Source organism: Salvelinus fontinalis, chromosome 37 (assembly GCF_029448725.1).
Source record: "Salvelinus fontinalis isolate EN_2023a chromosome 37, ASM2944872v1, whole genome shotgun sequence".
NCBI classification, from domain to species: Eukaryota; Metazoa; Chordata; class Actinopteri; order Salmoniformes; family Salmonidae; genus Salvelinus; species Salvelinus fontinalis.
Genome location: NC_074701.1, coordinates 2,321,055 through 2,342,378, shown reverse-complemented (window position 1 = coordinate 2,342,378; position 21,324 = coordinate 2,321,055). Strand labels below are relative to the sequence as shown.

The following is a 21,324-nucleotide window of genomic DNA, read 5'->3' as shown; positions in this document are numbered from 1 at the left end:
GTATCTGACTGTCTACAGCACTGTGGTCCAACACACCCATCAGGGTATCTGACTGTCTACAGCACTGTGGTCCAACAAACCCATCAGGGTATCTGACTGTCTACAACCCTGTGGTCCAACACACCCATCAGGGTATCTGACTGTCTACAGCACTGTGGTCCAACACACCCATCAGGGGATCTGAATGTCTACAGCACTGTGGTCAAACACACCCATCAGGGGATCTGACTGTCTACAGCACTGTGGTCCAACACACCCATCAGGGTATCTGAATGTCTACGGCACTGTGGTCCAACACACCCATCAGGGGATCTGACTGTCTACAGCACTGTGGTCCAACACACCCATCAGGGTATCTGACTGTCTACAGCACTGTGGTCCAACACACCCATCAGGGGATCTGACTGTCTACGGCACTGTGGTCCAACACACCCATCAGGGTATCTGACTGTCTACAGCACTGTGGTCCAACACACCCATCAGGGGATCTGACTCCCTACGGCACTTTGCCTCTGTCTGCAGAGTGGAATATCCTCACCCCAGGTCAACTAAACTTAGAAAACAGATAGCAATGCTCTGCGAGATGATGAATTTACAAGATCACCAAATGGACCAAGTCGCTAAACTTATGGGTCATGATATTCGCGTCCACCATGAATATTATAGGCTATCTGAGAATACAATGCAGCTAGCCAAAGTTAGCAAATTTTTGATAGCAATTGAAAAGGGCCCACATGCATACAAAGGCAAGTCTCTGGATCAGATCGACTTGGCTACAGATGAAGACTCAGAGACCAGCAAGGGTTGTGCAGAACTCACTCAGCCTGGTAAGTTGGTGATGGTTTTCTGAGTCTGTTTTTGTATAGCAAGGGGAACGCTGTGTTGTTGTTCCTGCCATCTTTTTGTGTTTTTCGGGCAAGCCTCGGAAAGAACTGAAAAAACACACTAAAGTCAAGAAAGAGACTCCAGAAAGAGCCCCAAGAAGTCATGGATGCATGATCAGAGTTCAGTGAGGGATGTTCAGAACTCACTCAGGTCCTAGATCCAAAATGCAGGTCCTAGCTGTTCTAGCTCCAAAATGCAGGTCCTAGCTCCAACATGCAGGTCTTAGCTCCAAAATGCAGGTCCTAGCTCCAAAATGCAGGTACGAGCTCCAACATGGAGGTCCTAGCTCAAAAAGTGCAGGTCCTAGCTCCAACCTGCAGGTCCTAGCTCCAACATGCAGGTCCTAGCTCCAAAATGCAGGTCCTAGCTACAACATGCAGGTCCTAGCTCCAAAATGCAGATCCTAGCTCCAACATGAAGGTACGAGCTCCAACATGCAGGTCCTAGCTCCAACATGCAGGTCCTAGCTCCAAATGCAGGTCCTAGCTTCAACATGCAGGTCCTAGCTCCAACAGGCAGGTCCTAGCTCCAACATGCAGGTCCTAGCTCCAAAATGCAAGCCATACCTCCAGAATGCAGGTCCAATCTCCAACATATAGGTCCTAGCTCCAAAATGCAGGTCCTAGTTCCAAAATGTAGGTCCTAGTTCCAAAATGCTGGTCCTAGCTCCAAAATGCAAATCCTAGCTCCAAAATGCAGATCCTAGCTCCAACATGCAGGTCCTAGCTCCAACATGCAGGTCCTAGCTCCAACATGCAGGTCCTAGCTCCAACATGCAAATCTTAGCTCCAACATGCAGGTCCTAACTCCAAAATGCAGGTCCTAGCTCCAACATGCAGGTCCTAGCTCCAACATGCAGGACATAGCTCCAACATGCAGGTCCTAGCTCCAAAATGCAGGTCCTAGTTCCAACATACAGGTCCTAGCTCCACAATGCAGATCCTAGCTCCAACATGCAGGTCCTAGCTCCAACATGCATGTCCTAGCTCCAACATGCAAGTCCTAGTAACAAAATGCAGGTCATAGCTCCAACATGCAGGTCCTAGCTCCAACATGCAGATCCTAGCTCCACCATGCAGGTCCTAGCTCCAACATGCAGGTCCTAGCTCCAACATGCAGATCCTAACTCCAACATGCAGGTTCTAGCTCCAACATGCAGGTCCTAGCTCCAACATGCAAGACATAGCTCCAACATACAGGTCCTAGCTCCAACATGCAGGTCCTAGCTCCAACATGCAGGTCCTAGCTCCAACATGCAGGTTTATAGGTCCAACATGCATGTCCTAGCTCCAACATGCAGGACGGAGCTCCAACATGCAGGTCCTAGCTCCAAAATGCAGGACCTAGCTACAGAATGAAGGCCCTAGCTCCAACATGCAGGTCCTAGCTCCACAATGCAGATCCTAGCTCCAAAATGCAGATCCTAGCTCCAAAATGCAGGTCATAGCTCCAACATGCAGGTCCTAGCTCCAACATGCAGGACACAGCTCAAAAATGAAGGTCCTAGCTCCAACATGCAGATCCTAGCTCCAACATGCAGGTCCTAGCTCAAACATGCAGGTCCTAGCTCAAAAATGAAGGTCCTAGCTCCAACATGCAGATCCTAGCTCCAACATGCAGATCCTAGCTCAAAAATGCAGATCCTAGCTCAAAAATGCAGGTCCTAGCTCCAACATGCAGGTCCTAGCTCTAACATGCAGGTCCTAGCTCCACAATGCAGATCCTAGCTCCAACATGCAGATCCTAGCTCCAACATGCAGGTCCTAGCTCCAACATGCAGGTCTTAGCTCCAACATGCAGGTCCTAGCTCCAACATGCAGGACACAGCTCCAAAATGCAGGTCCTAGCTCCACAATGCAGATCCGAGCTCCAAAATGCAGATCATAGCTCCAACATGCAGGTCTTAGCTCAAACATGCAGGTCCTAGCTCAAAAATGAAGGTCCTAGCTCCAACATGCAGATCCTAGCTCCAACATGCAGATCCTAGCTCAAAAATGCAGATCCTAGCTCCAACATGCAGGTCCTAGCTCCAACATGCAGGTCCTAGCTCTAACATGCAGATCCTAGCTCCACAATGCAGATCCTAGCTCCAACATGCAGGTCCTAGCTCCAACATGCAGGTCCTAGCTCTAACATGCAGGTCCTAGCTCCAACATGCAGGTCCTAGCGCCAAAATGCAGGTCCTAGCTACAACATGCAGGTCCTAGCTCCAACATGCAGGTCCTAGCTCCAACATGCAGGTCCTAGCTCCACAATGCAGATCCTAGCTCCAAAATGCAGATCCTAGCTCCAAAATGCAGGTCATAGCTCCAACATGCAGGTCCTCGCTCCATCATGCAGGACAAATCTTGAACATGCAGGGCCTAGCTCCAGAATGCAGGTCCTAGCTCCACAATGCAGATCTTAGCTCCAAAATGCAGATCCTGGCTCCAACATGCAGGTCCTAGCTCCAACATGAAGGTCCTAGCTCCAAAATGCAGTTCATAGCTCCAACATGCAGGTCCTAGCTCCAAAATGCAGGTCCTAGCTCCAACATGCAGGTCCTAGCTCCAACATACAGGACATAGCTCCAAAATGCAGGTCCTAGCTCCAAAATGCAGGTCCTAGCTCCAACATGCAGGTCCTAGCTCCAACATACAGGACATAGCTCCAAAATGCAGTTCTTAGCTCAAACATGCAGGTCCGAGCTCCAACATGCAGATCCTAGCTCCAACATGCAGATCCTAGCTCCACAATGCAGATCCTAGCTCCAACATGCAGGTCCTAGCTCCAACATGCAGGTCCTAGCTCTAACATGCAGGTCCTAGCTCCAACATGCAAGTCCTAGCGCCAAAATGCAGGTCCTAGCTACAACATGCAGGTCCTAGCTCCAACAGGCAGGTCCTAGCTCCAACATGCAGGTCCTAGCTCCAAAATGCAAGCCATACCTCCAGAATGCAGGGCCAATCTCCAACATATAGGTCCTAGCTCCAAAATGCAGGTCCTAGTTCCAAAACGCAGGTTCTAGCTCCAAAATGCTGGTCCTAGCTCCAAAATGCAAATCCTAGCTCCAAAATGCAGATCCTAGCTCCAATATGCAGGTCCTAGCTCCAACATGCAAATCCTAGCTCCAACATGCAGGTCCTAACTCCAACATGCAGGTCCTAGCTCCAACATGCAGATCCTAGCTCCACAATGCAGATCCTAGCTCCAACATGCAGGTCCTAGCTCCAACATGCAGGTCCTAGCTCTAACATGCAGGTCCTAGCTCCAACATGCAGGTCCTAGCTCCACAATGCAGATCCTAGCTCCAAAATGCAGATCCTAGCTCCAAAATGCAGGTCATAGCTCCAACATGCAGGTCCTCGCTCCATCATGCAGGACAAATCTTCAACATGCAGGGCCTAGCTCCATAATGCAGGTCCTAGCTCCACAATGCAGATCTTAGCTCCAAAATGCAGATCCTGGCTCCAACATGCAGGTCCTAGCTCCAACATGAAGGTCCTAGCTCCAAAATGCAGTTCATAGCTCCAACATGCAGGTCCTAGCTCCAAAATGCAGGTCCTAGCTCCAAAATGCAGGTCCTAGCTCCAACATGCAGGTCCTAGCTCCAACATACAGGTCCTAGCTCCAACATGCAGGTCCTAGCTCCAACATACAGGACATAGCTCCAAAATGCAGGTCTTAGCTCAAACATGCAGGTCCTAGCTCCAACATGCAGATCCTAGCTCCAACATGCAGATCCTAGCTCCACAATGCAGATCCTAGCTCCAACATGCAGGTCCTAGCTCCAACATGCAGGTCCTAGCTCTAACATGCAGATCCTAGCTCCACAATGCAGATCCTAGCTCCAACATGCAGGTCCTAACTCCAACATGCAGGTCCTAGCTCTAACATGCAGGTCCTAGCTCCAACATGCAGGTCCTAGCTCCAAAATGCAGGTCCTAGCTTCAACATGCAGGTCCTAGCTCCAACAGGCAGGTCCTAGCTCCAACATGCAGGTCCTAGCTCCAAAATGCAAGCCATACCTCCAGAATGCAGGTCCAATCTCCAACATATAGGTCCTAGCTCCAAAATGCAGGTCCTTGTTCCAAAATGCAGGTCCTAGTTCCAAAATGCTTGTCCTAGCTCCAAAATGCAAATCCTAGCTCCAAAATGCAGATCCTAGCTCCAATATGCAGGTCCTAGCTCCAACATGCAGTTCCTAGCTCCAACATGCAAATCCTAGCTCCAAAATGCAGGTCCTAGCTCCAACATGCAGGTCCTAGCTCCAAAATGCAGGTCCTAGCTACAACATGCAGGTCCTAGCTACAACATGCAGGTCCTAGCTCCAAAATGTAGGTCCTAGTTCCAAAATGCAGGTTCTAGCTCCAAAATGCAGATCCTAGCTCCAAAATGCAGATCCTAGCTCCAACATGCAGGTCCTAGCTACAACATGCAGGTTCTAGCTCCAAGATGCATGTCATAGCTCCAACATGCATGTCATAGCTCCAACATGCATATCCTAGCTCCAACATGCAGGACATAGCTCCAACATGCAGGTCCTAGCTCCAACATGCACGTCCTAGCTCTAACATGCATGTCCTAGCTCCAACATGCAGATCCTAGCTCCAACATGCAGGTCCTAGCTCCAACATGCAGGTCCTAGCTCCACAGTGCAGGACATAGCTCCAACATGCAGGTCCTGCCTCCAACATGCAGGACATAGCTCCAACATGAAGGTCCTACCTCCAACATGCAGGTCCTAGCTCCAACATGCAGGTCCCAACTCTAAAACACAAGTACGAGCTCCAACATGCAGGTCCTAGCTCCAACATGCAGATCTTGGCTTCAACATGCAGGACATAGCTCCAACATGCAGGACATAGCTCCAACATGCAGGTCTTAGCTCCAACATGCAGGTCCTAGCTCCAAAATGCAGGTCTTAGCTCCAACATGCAGGTCTTAGCTCCAACATGCAGGTCCTAGCTCCAAAATGCAGGTCCTAGTTGAGCTTGTGAGCTGGTTCTGCTCTGTTTTTGAATTGTTTAGTTTTGTTGTGGAAAACTGAGTGTTTCCAGCATAACATGTCAACCCTGTTACCCAGAGATAAAAGACTAGAACTGTTTCAGCAACTAAATGTTTTGGTGAAGCCTGAATTCAATTGCCACTTCCTGTTTCACACATCAAGCTTCCATTTCCCCTGTCACAAGGGATTTATGCATGATTTAATATGAATCCCTGTTATGGTCAATCGTTACTTTATTTGGAATTTAATATGGTTATTTTTTAACTTAACCTTTTGAGATAAGAAAATATTTGTATTTCTTTTAGTTAACATTTTGAATGTGTTCTTTATGACAGAATGTTAGAAAGAGGTGAAGTTTAAGTTATGAATATAAACTGGTAATAATCTAGTGGCCAATCGTTGTTGTAACAGTACCAACATGTTTCTGATAAGATTTCAGTTTGACTTGGATGCTTATTTGATGTGGTTGAGGTTGGCATTTAATGTCATGAATCTTGCCCTGGTGGCAGTTCAGGAAAGTGGTCACTAGCTGGCACAAGCACAAAGTAATAAAATCCTATTTTAATTCAAACCTTAACCCCAACCACACTGCTAATCCTTTCCTTAAATGGCGCTAGTGGTCTAAGGCACTGCATCTCAGTGCAAGAGGTGTCACTACAGTCCCTGGATCGAATCCAGGCTGTATCACATCCGGCTGTGATTGGAAGTCCCATAGGGCGGTGCACAATTGGCTTAGCGTTGTAAGCGTTGTCTTATTTTGGCCGGGGTAATCCGTCATTATAAATAAGAATTTGTTCTTAATCTTGTCAATAGGGGGTGCTGTTAGCACTTTTTTTTTCTTGACGTTGCCAAATTAAACTGCCTTGCACTCAATTCTTGCTCGTACAATATGCATATTATTATTATTATTGGATAGAAAACACTCTCTAGTTTCTAAAACAGTTGGAATTATGTCTCTGAGTGGATCAGAACGCACTTTTCCTGCCAGGGAGTGAGATTTCAGAAATCTTGGCCTCTGTTCCCAGGTCAGTGTTTAGGTCCCTGTGAATGCTATGGGGCTACAAACACTGCCTACGCCTTCCTCTAGATGTCAGTAAGTGGTGACAATTTGAATGGAGTCGATTGCGCAATCTGGGACTTTATAAAAGACCAAAGGGCGGAAGTACCTTTCTTTTCTTCCCTGCGCTTGACGCACGATGGACGTCGGACTGGCCTCCTTCCAAGCTTTGGTTTAGCCAGTAATATATCTCCGGTCATGTTTTTACTCGTTATAGGTGTTAAAGACATCATAAGGTAGTTAATTTAAACCGTTTTATAGCAATTTATATCCGTTTAGTGCGATTTTCTGGCATTTCTTTGTGACGCACTTCCAAGAGTTGGACACTTTTCCAGTACATGCCGAACGTTAGTGGCCATTTCGACAGGACAAGAGGACATCTTTCGACCAAAAGACGATTAGACCGGAGAAAGGATACATTGCCCAAGATTCTGATGGAAGTTCAGCTAATAGTAAGAACTATTTATGATGATAAATCGTTGTTCTGTTGAAAAATGTTAAACGCATATGTCGCCATTTTCTTTGGGGTAGCTTAGCTTTGGCGCACCCTGTATTGCACAGTAAGGATAATTAAAAAAATGTAAATCAGCGATTGCATTAAGAACTAATTTGTCTTTCAATTGCTGTCCACCCTGTATTTTTTAGTCAAGTTTATGATTAGTTATTCATTAGACTAGATCACTGTCCAAGATGGCGCCCGACATTTTCTGTCCAGTATGGCTACTATTCTCATTGTATAACCATGTTTTTTTGTGGCTAAATATGCACATTTTCGAACAAACTCTATATGTATGTTGTAATATGATGTTACAGGAGTGTCATCGGAAGAATTCTGAGAAGGTTAGTGAAAAAATTTATATATTTTGTTGGTGATAATGCTATCGCTCTTTTTGCCTTGAATCAATGCTGGGGTAATGTTTGCACATGTGGTATGCTAATATAACGATTTATTGTATTTTCGCTGTAAGACACTTAGAAAATCTGAAATATTGTCTGGATTCACAGGATCTGTGTCTTTCAATTACTGTACACTGTGTATTTTTAAGAAATGTTTTATGATTAGTAATTAGGTAATACACGTTGCTCTCTGTATTTATTCTACTTGTGATGGTGGGTGCAATTGTAAACTATGATTTCTACCTGAAATATGCACATTTTTCTAACAAAACCTATGCTATACAATAAATATGTTATCAGACTGTCATCTGATGAGGTTTTTTCTTGGTTAGTGGCTATCCATATTTTTATTTGGTCGAATTGGTGATAGCTAATGGTGGAGAGAAAAAATGGTGGACAAAGAAAAATGGTGTCTTTTGCTAACGTGGTTAGCTAATAGATTTACATATTGTGTCTTCCCTGTAAAACATTTTAAAAATCAAAAATGCTTGCTGGATTCACAAGAAGTGGATCTTTCATCTGGTGTCTTGGACTTGTGATTGAATGATATTTAGATGCTAGTATTTACTTGTGACGCTATGCTAGTCAGCTTTTTTACTGGTGAGGGTGGTGGGGGGTGCTCCCGGATCCGGGTTTCTGAGGCGGTAGAAGTTAACTGACTTGTCTAGTTAATAAATAAACATTCAATTTACATTTTACATTTAAAAATTTAGACCATAAAACAAAATTAGTTTATGATGTAGCCAATTTTGACATTGCAGCAGGCATATCTAGAGGAAATCGCGCAGTTCTGCCTCCAGGGCAAGATTCATGACAAACGCCAACCTGCGATCGGAAGTTAGACCTGACAGAGGCAATGTAAAATCAATAATGAAACTGTATTCACAATTAACATGCTTTTTCTTGTTTCAAGTATGTTTTATTATGAATTTACAATACATCCTTGTACACTTGTACAACTATGGAGCATATGTCCATATATAATTGTACAATTTGTTTTCCATATAAAAGACATACAACAAATGATCACATTGGTATTTTAACAGTGTTATTGTAAGAGTTTAAATGTTTAAACAGAGGATACATCTAAAACAATATAAAACAAGTGCAATATGTTCTGAGAATGTTACTTTAACGTCAACTCATAACGTCACACTATAACTTCATGGGAGTCTTGTGGAAAGACTGCATGTTGTTTTGGGTGTATTGAGTGACGTCTTCATCAACGTTTGCAGAATATTCCTGTAATATTTTCACCTCTGTGTTTGTGGGACCACTTAGTGCTGGAATGAGGTGTCTGTTTGTTCCCAATCAGAAATGATGGTCCTCACTATTATAGGAAGACGCCAATGTGTGGTGTGTGTGTGTGTGTGTGTGTGTGTGTGTGTGTGTGTCAATGTGTGTGAGTCCAGTGTTTGTGTGTCCAGTGTGTGAGTCCAGAGTGTGTGTGTCAATGTGTGTGAGTCCAGTGTTTGTGTGTCCAGTGTGTGAGTCCAGTATGTGTGTGTGTCCAGTGTGTGTGTGTCTAGTGTGTGTGTGTCTAGTGTGTGTGTGTGTGTGTTCGTGAGTGTTTGTGTCAATGTGTGTGAGTCCAGTCTGTGTGTGTGTGTGTGTGTCAGGTTATTATTTCAGGGACACTGAGGAGTCAACATCATAAACCTTAAACCCTGGATAGAGGGGCTCAGTGAATGTGGAGGTGAACGTGATCAGGTGTGTCAGTGTGTCAGAGGAGGCTCTATAGAAGGACAGAGTGCCGGCTGGCCAGTCCAGATACACTCCTACTCTGTGGGAGCTGGAGGAGGGGACGTCTATGGTAGTGAGATTATTATTGTGCCGGGCAGTGTTACTGTTGTCAGAGCAGTCCAGACTCCAGGACTTGTCATTGTATCCAAGACAACAGTCCTTACCCCCTCCTCTCCTGTTGAGTCCTTTATATGTCACTCCTATATCAGCCCTTCTCCCACTCCACTCTACCTCCCAGTAACAGCGCCCAGTCAGACCCTCTCTACACAGCACCTGTTCACAGCCCTCAAATCTCTCTGGGTGGTCAGGATATGGCTGCTCCTCTCTCCTACATGTCACCTTTATGTTCTCCTCAGACATAGAGAGGAGTCTGTTAACTGTGTTTAGGTCCATTGTCAGATCACAGACATCTGATGGATTAAACCAGACACAATATTAGAAATCATCATCATTCACATTGGAATGTTAACTCACTTTTCACTAATTATTTTAATGTAGATGTTTCTAGGTATCAAAAGGAGAAGCTAAGGTAACCTGAGACTTGTTGAATGATCATATGTTATACTGTATGGTAATATAAAACACACTTATTCCCATTAATTACACACACACACACACACATACACACACACACACACACACACACACACACACACACACACACACACACACACACACACACACACACACACACACACACACACACACACACACACACACACACACACACACACACACACACAGCATATAACTTTGTCCAGGTGGTGGAGTGATACACCTGAACTCTACACACATACACTGGAAACTGTGTCTCCAGTGTGTGTGTCAAGTGTGTGTGTGTGTGTGTGTGTGTGTGTGTGTGTGTGCATTGTGTGTGTGTGTCCATTGTGTGTCCAGTGTATGTGTGTCCAGTGTGTATGTGTATGACTTATCAGGCTAGTGAATTCAAACATTCTTACCACCACTTGGACAAATGTTACTGTGTCTGTGTGTGTGTGTGTGTCCAGTGTGTGTGTGTGTGTGCAGTGTGAGTGTGTGTGTCCAGTTTTTCCGGTGTGTGTTTGTGTGTCCAGCGTGTGTGTGTGTGTCTATGTCCACACACACTGGACACACACACACTGGACACACACCCACACTGAACACACACACACACACACACACAGACACAGTAACATTTGTCCAAGTGGTGGTAAGAATGTTTGAATTCACTAGCCTGATAAGTCAAACATGTCTGATATGAACATTGACATAAACCTTCCACATACCTGAGTTTCTCCAGTCTGCAGTGTGGATCCTCCAGTCCAGCAGAGAGCAGTCTGACTCCTGAGTCTCCTGGGTGATTGTAGCTCAGGTCCAGCTCTCTCAGGTGTGAGGGGATTGACCTCAGAGCTGAGACCAGAGAAGCACAGCCTTCCTCTGTGACTAGACAGCCTGACAGCCTGTAAATAGTCAAATCATATTAAAATCACACTGTAATACTTTGTGGAGAAAATAGTGGCAGTATATTTTTTCAACATATTCAGATACGACAGTGTCCTGAAACCAGCCATATCTATTCATAAATTAATGTATCAAATTTTTAAAATATTGCTTGCAGATAGAAAAATGTAAAGTACAAATATTTGAGTAGACTGACCAGACCAGTTTAAAAAGCAATATCAGTCAGAAGACAGACAGTGAGGTATCTATTTTGACAGTGAAGCAAACATTTTAATTGTGGCTCTATAATCCAATATTTTGGATTTGGATAAAAACTTTCATGAGGTGACAGTATATAATGTTACCTTTTATTTGAGGATATTTTAAAACATGTCTGTTTCACCATTTGAAGAAGTCATAAGTATTCTGACCAAATCATTCATAGTGTTTTAAAGTAGTCAAAAGTTTAGTATTTGGCCATTGGTTGCATTCGCAGTTTGTTTTGGTTGTGTTTATCACAATAGTAACAGAATGGTGGATGGTGACTGGAGTAATTTTCTGTCTAAGTAAGTAGATAACATGTTTCTAAACACTAATAAATTAATCGTAAAGATGCCATGATTGATACAAATCATGAATTAATCATGAATAATAATGAGAAAGAAAGTTACTGAGGCCACAACAAAACATGCTAACCTCTCACCATTACCAATAACAGAGGCTACAACAAAACATGCTAACCTCTCACCATTACCAATAACAGAGGATACAACAAAACATGCTAACCTCTCACCATTACCAATAACAGAGGATACAACAAAACATACTAACCTCTCACCATTACCAATAACAGAGGCTACAACAAAACATGCTAACCTCTCACCATTACCAATAACAGAGGATACAACAAAACATACTAACCTCTCACCATTACCAATAACAGAGGATACAACAAAACATACTAACCTCTCACCATTACCAATAACAGAGACTACAACAAAACATACTAACCTCTCACCATTACCAATAACAGAGGATACAACAAAACATACTAACCTCTCAACATGACCAATAACAGAGGCTACAACAAAACATACTAACCTCTCACCTTTACCAATAACAGAGACTACAACAAAACATGCTAACCTCTCACCTTTACCAATAACAGAGGATACAACAAAACATACTAACCTCTCACCATTACCAATAACAGAGACTACAACAAAACATACTAACCTCTCACCATTACCAATAACAGAGGCTACAACAAAACATGCTAACCTCTCACCATTACCAATAACAGAGGATACAACAAAACATGCTAACCTCTCAACATGACCAATAACAGAGACTACAACAAAACATGCTAACCTCTCACCATTACCAATAACAGAGGCTACAACAAAACTTGCTAACCTCTCACCATTACCAATAACAGAGGATACAACAAAACATGCTAACCTCTCACCATTACCAATAACAGAGGCTACAACAAAACATACTAACCTCTCACCATTACCAATAACAGAGACTACAACAAAACATGCTAACCTCTCACCATTACCAATAACAGAGGATACAACAAAACATGCTAACCTTTCACCATTACCAATAACAGAGGATACAACAAAACATGCTAACCTCTCAACATGACCAATAACAGAAGCTACAACAAAACATACTAACCTCTCATCATTACCAATAACAGAGGATACAACAAAACATACTAACCTCTCACCATTACCAATAACAGAGGATACAACATAACATGCTAACCTCTCACCATTACCAATAACAGAGGATACAACAAAACATGCTAACCTCTCAACATGACCAATAACAGAGGATACAACAAAACATGCTAACCTCTCAACATGACCAATAACAGAAGCTACAACAAAACATACTAACCTCTCATCATTACCAATAACAGAGACTACAACAAAACATGCTAACCTCTCACATTACCAATAACAGGGGAGGTTCGCATTTTATTCTGATCATTGTGCCTCTATAACTTTGTTATTCATCCTTATTCACAATTCATTCATGATTATTCATAATCATGGTACATCCACATGAATGTAGAAGTGTTCAGAAACATCTTCTATTCTAACTGACAATACAAGTGAAGTGACTCCAAAATGACAGGATATTATTCACCATTCAGTTTCTATTAGGAAAAACATCCAAAACACAACCAAGACAATCTGCAAATGCATTCAACAAGTTAGTAGAATCACAAGCTTGATGTAATCACTGCAGGCATGGAATATGGGACCAAATACTAAACTTATGACTACTTTAATATTAATACACTATAAGTGAATGTGTCCGAGTAATTACGACTTTGTCAAATGGGAGAACTACATACAGAAAGTACTTTCATATCTGTTAATACTGACCTCAGAGTCTCCAGTTTACAGTGGGGATTCTCCAGTACAGCAGAGAGCAGCTTCACTCCTGAATCCTTCAGGTCATTGTTACTCAGATCCAGCTCTCTCAGGTGTGAGGGGTTTGACCTCAGAGCTGAGACCAGAGAAGCACAGCCTTCCTCTGTGACTCCACAGCCTGACAGCCTGACAAAGAGATCATCATGACTTCAAACACTGTTAATTTAACACCAGTAGTGTAGAAGGACAATGGCAGATGCATTTGGTTTATTCTCCCAAACAACATATAGATTCATCTTCCATCTCCTAGAATTGTATGGTCATATTGTTATACTAATATGAACATCAATGCATTTATTCAATATGTTTTTCAATATAATATTATACACATATTATAATGCATATTTTTCTCTAAACTGAATATTTCTTCCTGATGATTATTTCTTATATGTCATTTTGTTTACTCACAGAACAGCTCTGGAGGCTTTGACCACTGGCAGCAACCTCATAAGACCTTCCTCTGATCGGGAGAATTTATTCAGGTCAAACACATCCAGCTCCTTTTCTGAAGTCAGCAACACAAAGACCAGAGCTGACCACTGTGCAGGTGACAGTTTGGGTTTTGAGAGACTTCCTGATCTCCTTGAGAGACTTCCTTGAGAGACTTCCTGATCTCAGGAAGCTTTGGATCTCCTCCACTAGAGAATGGTCATTCAGTTCATTCAGACAGTGGAACAGATTGATGCTCCTCTCTGGAGAGGGATTCTCCCTGATCTTCTCCTTGATGTACTTGACTGTTTCTTCATGGGTCTTTGAGCTGCTTCTTGTCTTTGTCAGTAGACCTCGTAAGTGCTTCTGATTGGACTCCAGTGAGAGGCCCAGAAGGAAGCGGAGGAAAAGGTCCAGGTTTCCCGTCTCACTTTGTAAGGCTTTATCCACAGCACTCTTGTAGACAGTAACTTTAGGCTTGTCTCTGAACAGCGCAGAAAGGTTCCTGGACGTTGATTGCGGTTCGGCCATTAGATTCTCATTGTTGTTGATGAATGAGAGGAACACATATACAGCAGCCAGAAACTCCTGAATGCTCAGATGAACAAAGCAGTACACCTTGTCCTGGTACAGCCCACATTCCTCTTTAAAGAGCTGTGTGCACAATCCTGAGTACACTGAGGCTTCATTGACATTAATGCCAGCCCCTTTCAGGTCTTCTTCATAGAAAATAAGATTGCCCTTCACAAGCTGTTGAAAAGCCAGATTTCCCATTGACAGAATGCTCTCTTTATTCCAGTGTGGACCTGTCTCTTCTTTTCCAAGATACTTTTCATTCTTCTGTTTGGTATAAAACTCCACAAGGTGTGTGTACATCTCAGTCAGAGTCTTGGGCATCTCTTCTCTCTTACGTTTCAGCATGTGTTGAAGGACTGTGCAGAAATCCAACAGAAGACTGGAATGTGGCACATGATGTGGAGGCTCCTTGATGTCTTTATGTGTGAGATGATTCTGCTGGCCAGGTCCTCATCACTGAATCTCTTCCTGAAGTACTCCGCCTTCTGTGGGTCATTGAACCCTCGTACCTCTGTCACCTGGTTAACACACCCTGAAGGGATCTTATTGGCTGCTGCAGGTCGGGTAGTTATCCAGAGGAGAGCAGAGGGAAACAGATTTCCCTTGATGAGATTTGTCAGCAGAACGTCCACTGAGTTTGATTCGGTGACGTCACAACAGATCTTGTTCTTCTGGAAGTCTAGAGGCAGTCGGCACTCATCCAGACCATCAAAGATGAACAGAACTTTGTACTTGTTGTAGTTGGAGATTCTTGATTGTTTGGTTTCCATTGAGAAGTGATTGAGAAGTTCAATGAAAGTGTTTTCCAATTTCATCAAATTCAGCTCGCGGAAAGGGAATGAAAATACAAATTGTACATCCTGATTTGCTTTTCCTTCAGCCCAGTCCAGAATGAACTTCTGCACAGAGACTGTTTTTCCAATGCCAGCGACTCCCTTTGTCAACACAGTTCTGATAAGTTTGTCTTGTCCAGTTAAGGGTTTGAAGATGTCGTTACATTTGATTGCAGTCTCTGGTCTTGCTTGTTTCCTGGTTGTTGTCTCAATCTGTCTCAGCTCATGTTCATTATTGACCTCTCCTGTTCCACCCTCTGTGATGTAGAGCTCTGTGTAGATCTTATTGAGAAGTGTTGGGTTTCCTTGTTTAGCGATCCCCTCAAATACACATTGAAACTTCTTCTTTAGATTAGATTTGAGTTCACGTTGGTAAATCACAGCAAGTTCATCTGAATGAAGAAATAACACAGAGCATATTAATATTACGTCTGTTTTAATGCCTACAGTATTTTAGGACTGTTATAAAGTTTTAATGTATAATCATATATTCTCTTAACTGACTGTATAAATATTTTCATAATGCATTACACACTGGTGTGACTGATTATATTATTATTGGTATTATTGATGGTATTATTAATGTTGTCTCTCTCTCTCTCTCTCTCTCTCTCTCTCTCTCTCTCTCTCTCTCTCTCTCTCTCTCTCTCTCTCTCTCTCTCTCTCTCTCTCTCTCTCCTCTCTCTCTCTCTCCTCTCTCTCTCTCTCTCTCTCTCCTCTCTCTCTCTCTCTCTCTCTCTCTCTCTCTCTCTCTCTCTCTCCTCTCTCTCTCTCTCTCTCTCTCTCTCTCTCTCTCTCTCTCTCCTCTCTCTCTCTCTCTCTCTCTCTCTCTCTCTCTCTCTCTCTCAATGAATCAACACAACACATCCCTGTGTTATGGTCTCTAACCCATCCCTACTTGATAAGGTCACTAGGTGTTGTTTTGAGAATATGAAATATACTTTTTCATGTCACTGAGGGAGTACTGAGGTTTAGAAGGTCTACACCAGAAGTTAATGGTTATAGGAGGAAGGTATATAGGGGAGTGTTTACACCAGAAGTTAATGGTTATAGGAGGAAGGTATATAGTGTGTGCAATTAAGCTTGGAATGTGTTGGTGCAGGGAAGTGATTGCATGTGGCAGGCATTGATAAGGGGAGAGAGCCATGGATTAGTGGTGGAGGGGGGTCAGATGAAGTGAGGAAGAACAGATATCACTAAGGTTCTGTATAGCAACATAGATACATTGGCTGTTCGGCTGCTGCGGAGGAAACTCAGCCTAGGAGAAAGGGTTAAATATCCGTGCTTCTGTCAAATGTTTTGTTGTCTGAATTACAGCTGTAACGACCCTTTGGGAAGAATTAAACTTGGTTAAGCTTCTCTAGTGTCCGTGAGTTATTTACTCTGAAAAATTAGAACCTAACAGTGTTAAGGCGGCTACAATATCATTGAGTTACACAGCTTCTTTAGCTGTACTTTAGCTACAGCTTTTAAATGTTAAGAAACATCATGCAACATGAGGCAGACAGCGCTTACTTTTCTCCAGTGTGTCAGCAAGCTCCTTCTGGTTCATTTTCCTCAGGACGTGCAGTGTGATCTTCAGAGCCCCCTCTCTGGCACTGCTCTCCTGCTTCTCATCTTCAGTGTCCACCACTTCCTTATCCTGCTTCTGACTCTCAAAGCCTTCTGGGAGTTCTGGACTAAGAATCCTCTTGAACATCTTCAGCTCATTCTTCACAAATGTCATAATATTCTCTTCAAGCATCTGAAATAAATCAAGTAAATAAGTTAAGCAAGAGAAGAAATGCTTTCTCATTAACACATGAATGAATGATTGACAGATCAACTTTACTTGAGGTAAACAAAAACAAATGTACATAACAGGACCACATACACTAAATATGAAGGCCAGGTCTGTTTGATGACTCTGGGAAGACTGACCACTAAGAATCTCTGACTCTGATCTCTCCTGTTGGTTTCTGTGCACAAAACATGAGATTACATCTCCTCATCCAGGGAGTGCACACACACACACACACACACACACACACACACACACACACACACACACACACACACACACACACACTATTCAGTAGAAAAGTCTCCCTCGCTAAAGGATATAAGATTTTATATATATATAGATATAGATATATATTTTATAATTAACTAAATGCATGGTGTTTGTGGTGTGTCAGTTTCATTGTTTGTTATGCAATAAAATGTTATTTTATGGTTTTAAGTGATAAAATGAACTAGAAAATGTTATATTTTGCAATTGTGAGTAATTACTACTTTAGTAAGGAATTGAATATTATGCAGTACTACTGCAGTTGTTACATAATTCCAATAGATGGCAGCAGAAGACCACAAATGATATTTCAGAATTTTAGTTTAGTTTTCTCCCTGGACACACCACCCACTCCCTCTCACAGGAACACTCCTGTGTGCTTCTTTCTGTCCCTTTCCACACTGCTGACGCAGGAAGGTCTGAAAAAGTATTTAACAGATGACCGTGAAGTAATATAATAACGATTCATGTTTATTATTACCTGTTTTTATGCCCATGTTTTGAAATTATACTTCATTAATTTAACAATTATCAATAAACCTGAACATTAATTCAGTCACCTCTGGTCGAGAAAAACGTATTTTCCAGGTACATTCATTGTCAAATTCATCAACCAGGATCGAGCCGCGCTGCCTTCTCCAGGGGCATGTTGAGGTAAATTTACTAATTACATCCTAGTTATCCTACCCTCCCTCTCTCGTTGACGGATGCTGGCTACCTCTGTCCGGTTCTCCTCTCTTCACTAGATAGACAGTAACTTTAGTATTTAACCCCTCTGTGTCCATGGAACACTCTTTTGAATATTATTTTTGGAGCGCCTCTAGTAGGCTGGACACATTCCATTTTTTTTAATTCTCAGCTGCCTCACCAATGTCTGTAAGTGAATGAATAACTTTTAATTGCTAAATATGTCCAATAGATGGAAGCATAAGACCACGAAGCATCAGTTATAGGCTTCAAGCAGCAATATGATTGACATAAAATAGCATGCAACCACAGACTGACTATGTGTCCAATGATTTTCTAAAATGGTCACTCATTACTTTAGTTAGCTATATATATATATATATATATATATATATATATATATATATATATATATATATATATATATGTATATATATATATAAATATATATATATATATATAAAAAGTATTTCACCTTTATTTAACCAGGTAGGCAAGTTGAGAACAAGTTCTCATTTACAATTGCGACCTGGCCAAGATAAAGCAAAGCAGTTCGACACATACAACAACACAGAGTTACACATGGAGTAAAACAAACATACAGTCAATAATACAGTAGAAAAATAAGTCTATATACAATGTGAGCAAATGAGGTGAGATAAGGGAGGTAAAGGCAAAAAAGGCCATGGTGGCGAAGTAAATACAATATAGCAAGTAAAACACTGGAATGGTAGATTTGCAGTGGAAGAATGTGCAAATTAGAGATAGAAAGAATGGGGTGCAAAGGAGCTAAATAAACAAATACAGTAGGGGAAGAGGTAGTTGTTTGGGCTAAATTATAGATGGGCTATGTATAACTTTATCTCGTATATAACGTTATCTCGTATAAAACGTTATATCGTATAAGGGCTGTGTTGCTTTTGGGAGAGCAAATACATTTTGACTATGGCAGGTATTGAACCCCGGGTAAATGATCACTAGTCAGAACCTCAACCTTAGTATACATGCATTATAAAAAATAATCTTAACCTCTCTTGGGCACGTGAGACGGTAGCGTCCCACCTCTTCAACAGCCAGTGAAACTGGTGGGCGCCAAATTCATATACAGAAATACTCATTATAAAAATTCAGAAAACAAAACATATTTTACATAGGTTTAAAGATGAACTGCTTGTGAATCCAACGACGGTGTCAGATTTTTTAAATGCTTTACGGCGAAAGCATACATTACGATTATGAGAACATAGCCCACTAAACAAATCATTACAAACAGTAGCCAGCCAGCTAGAATAGTTACACAATTTAGAAATAGAGATAAAATTAATCCCTTACCTTTGATGATCTACATATGGTTGCAATCAGCAGACATTCATTTACTCAATAAATGTTCTTTTTGTTCAATAAAGTATCTTTATACCCAAAAACCTCTGTTTTGTTTGCACGTCTCCTTCAGTAATCCACAGGCTAAAACGCAGTAAAAACAGGAAGACAAAAAAATCCAAAATGTATCCGTAAAGTTCATATAAACATGTCAAACAATGTTTATATTCAAACCTCAGGGTGTTTTTAGCCGAAATAATCAATAATATTGCAACCGGACAATAACGTCGTCAATATAAAATGTAAACAAGAAACGCACTCTCTCGGTCTTGCGCAGGAAAAAGCTCTGTGACACGGCAGGGTCCACTCATTCAGACTGCTCTTACTTCCTCATTTTTCAGTATACAAGCCTGAAACATTTTCTGAAGACTGTTGACATCTAGTGGAAGGCATAGAAACTGCATTTTGAGTCCTAAGTCAATGGATACTGTATTGGCATTGAATAGAAAACTACAAAACCAAAAAAAAAACTACTTCCTGAATGGATTTTTCTCAGGTTTTTGCCTGCCAAATCAGTTGTGTTATACTCAGAGACACTATTTTAACAGTTTTGGAAACTTTAGAGTGTGTTCTATCCAAATCTAACAGTTATATAGGTATCATATATTCTGGGCCCGAGATGCGGGCAGTTTAATTTGGGCATGCATTTCCTCCAAAATTCCGAATGCTGCCCCCTACCCTAGAGAAGTTAAACACTAAAGTTACCGTCCATCTAGTGAAGAGAGGAGAACCGGACAGAGGTAGCCAGCATCCGTCAACGAGACAGGGAAAAGCCCTCCACAGGATTTAAGAGGTGGATGAAACAACCGGGGAGCTCCATCGGTCCACAAGAAATGCAGGCAGCCGGTGATGATGTAGTGGTAGCTAGGATAACTAGAATGCTGTTGGTAGAGTAGCTATCTAGCTTACCTCGCTGCACTGACTAGCTAGGATAACTAGGATGCTGCTGGTAGAGTAGCTAGCTAGCTTACCGAGCTGTACCGACTAGCTTGGCTAGCTAGCATGTCGTTCGTCTGTCCCTCATCTCGAGGATGGCAATGAATCCGGTGATTACTGTCCCTGACCGTAAAGCAAAAAGCAAATTGAACAATAATATTCGGCGTTTCAACCCTGTAACAAACTCCATCGTTATTCCCCAAGATCACCTCAACCCACTGAGCGTAACCGGACAATATGCTTGGCGCCACACCGTACGTGGACGCGGACAGTTCTGTACGGGAACGCGGGCAGTTCCAGGACGCGGACATGATCAGTGCAACACAATCAACTTTAGTTACATTAGTTCATGTAATTTTTTTTATATTATGTTAAACAAACATCATACGTTTTTTAATAATAATATTTTGAGGTCTGGGACCATATCCACAAAGCGTCTCAGAGTCGAAAAATGGTCATATAAGTGCTGAGAATAAAGACATTTTACATTTATGGGTATAAATTAAAGCAATGCATGAAGTCTCTAGTTCCACCTAGTCGGCAGATATTTAGGACACCTCGTGAGCTGTCCTAAGTAGTTAAGAGTTAACAGCAGGTGTCTTGATAATATTATAGAATAATGCAGCGAGTCAGTGGTTCCTGTGCCACATGGAAATGCTTTGGAGTAGTTAAAAATATTGTTTTACATTTCTATAAGATCAATCCATAAATAATATAGACCTACATGCAATGATTTATGTATAATAATTATGTATAACAAGTGATACCATGTACTGTATGTCTGCATAGCATTTTGTCATAATTTTGGAAGATGAACTCATGCTTATTTCTGAAGATTAACTCAGGTTTTCGCTGAGCGGCTAAGGCGTTGGAGCTGTGGCAGCAGTTGGAGCTGTGGCTGGTTTAAATCCCGGGCCGGGCGCTGGAAAAAAACAGGTGGAATTGATCTGACCACTGGAGGGCTGCTGGGTTCACATCCTCAAAACATTAAC

General features: G+C 42.2%; 1 pseudogene; it reads right to left on the bottom strand.

Annotated features, from left to right (window-relative positions):
* Nucleotides 1-9,896: 9,896 nt before the first annotated feature.
* Nucleotides 9,897-19,712, bottom strand: LOC129835977 (NLR family CARD domain-containing protein 3-like; annotated as a pseudogene).
* Between the last annotated feature and the right edge of the window lie 1,612 nt (nt 19,713-21,324).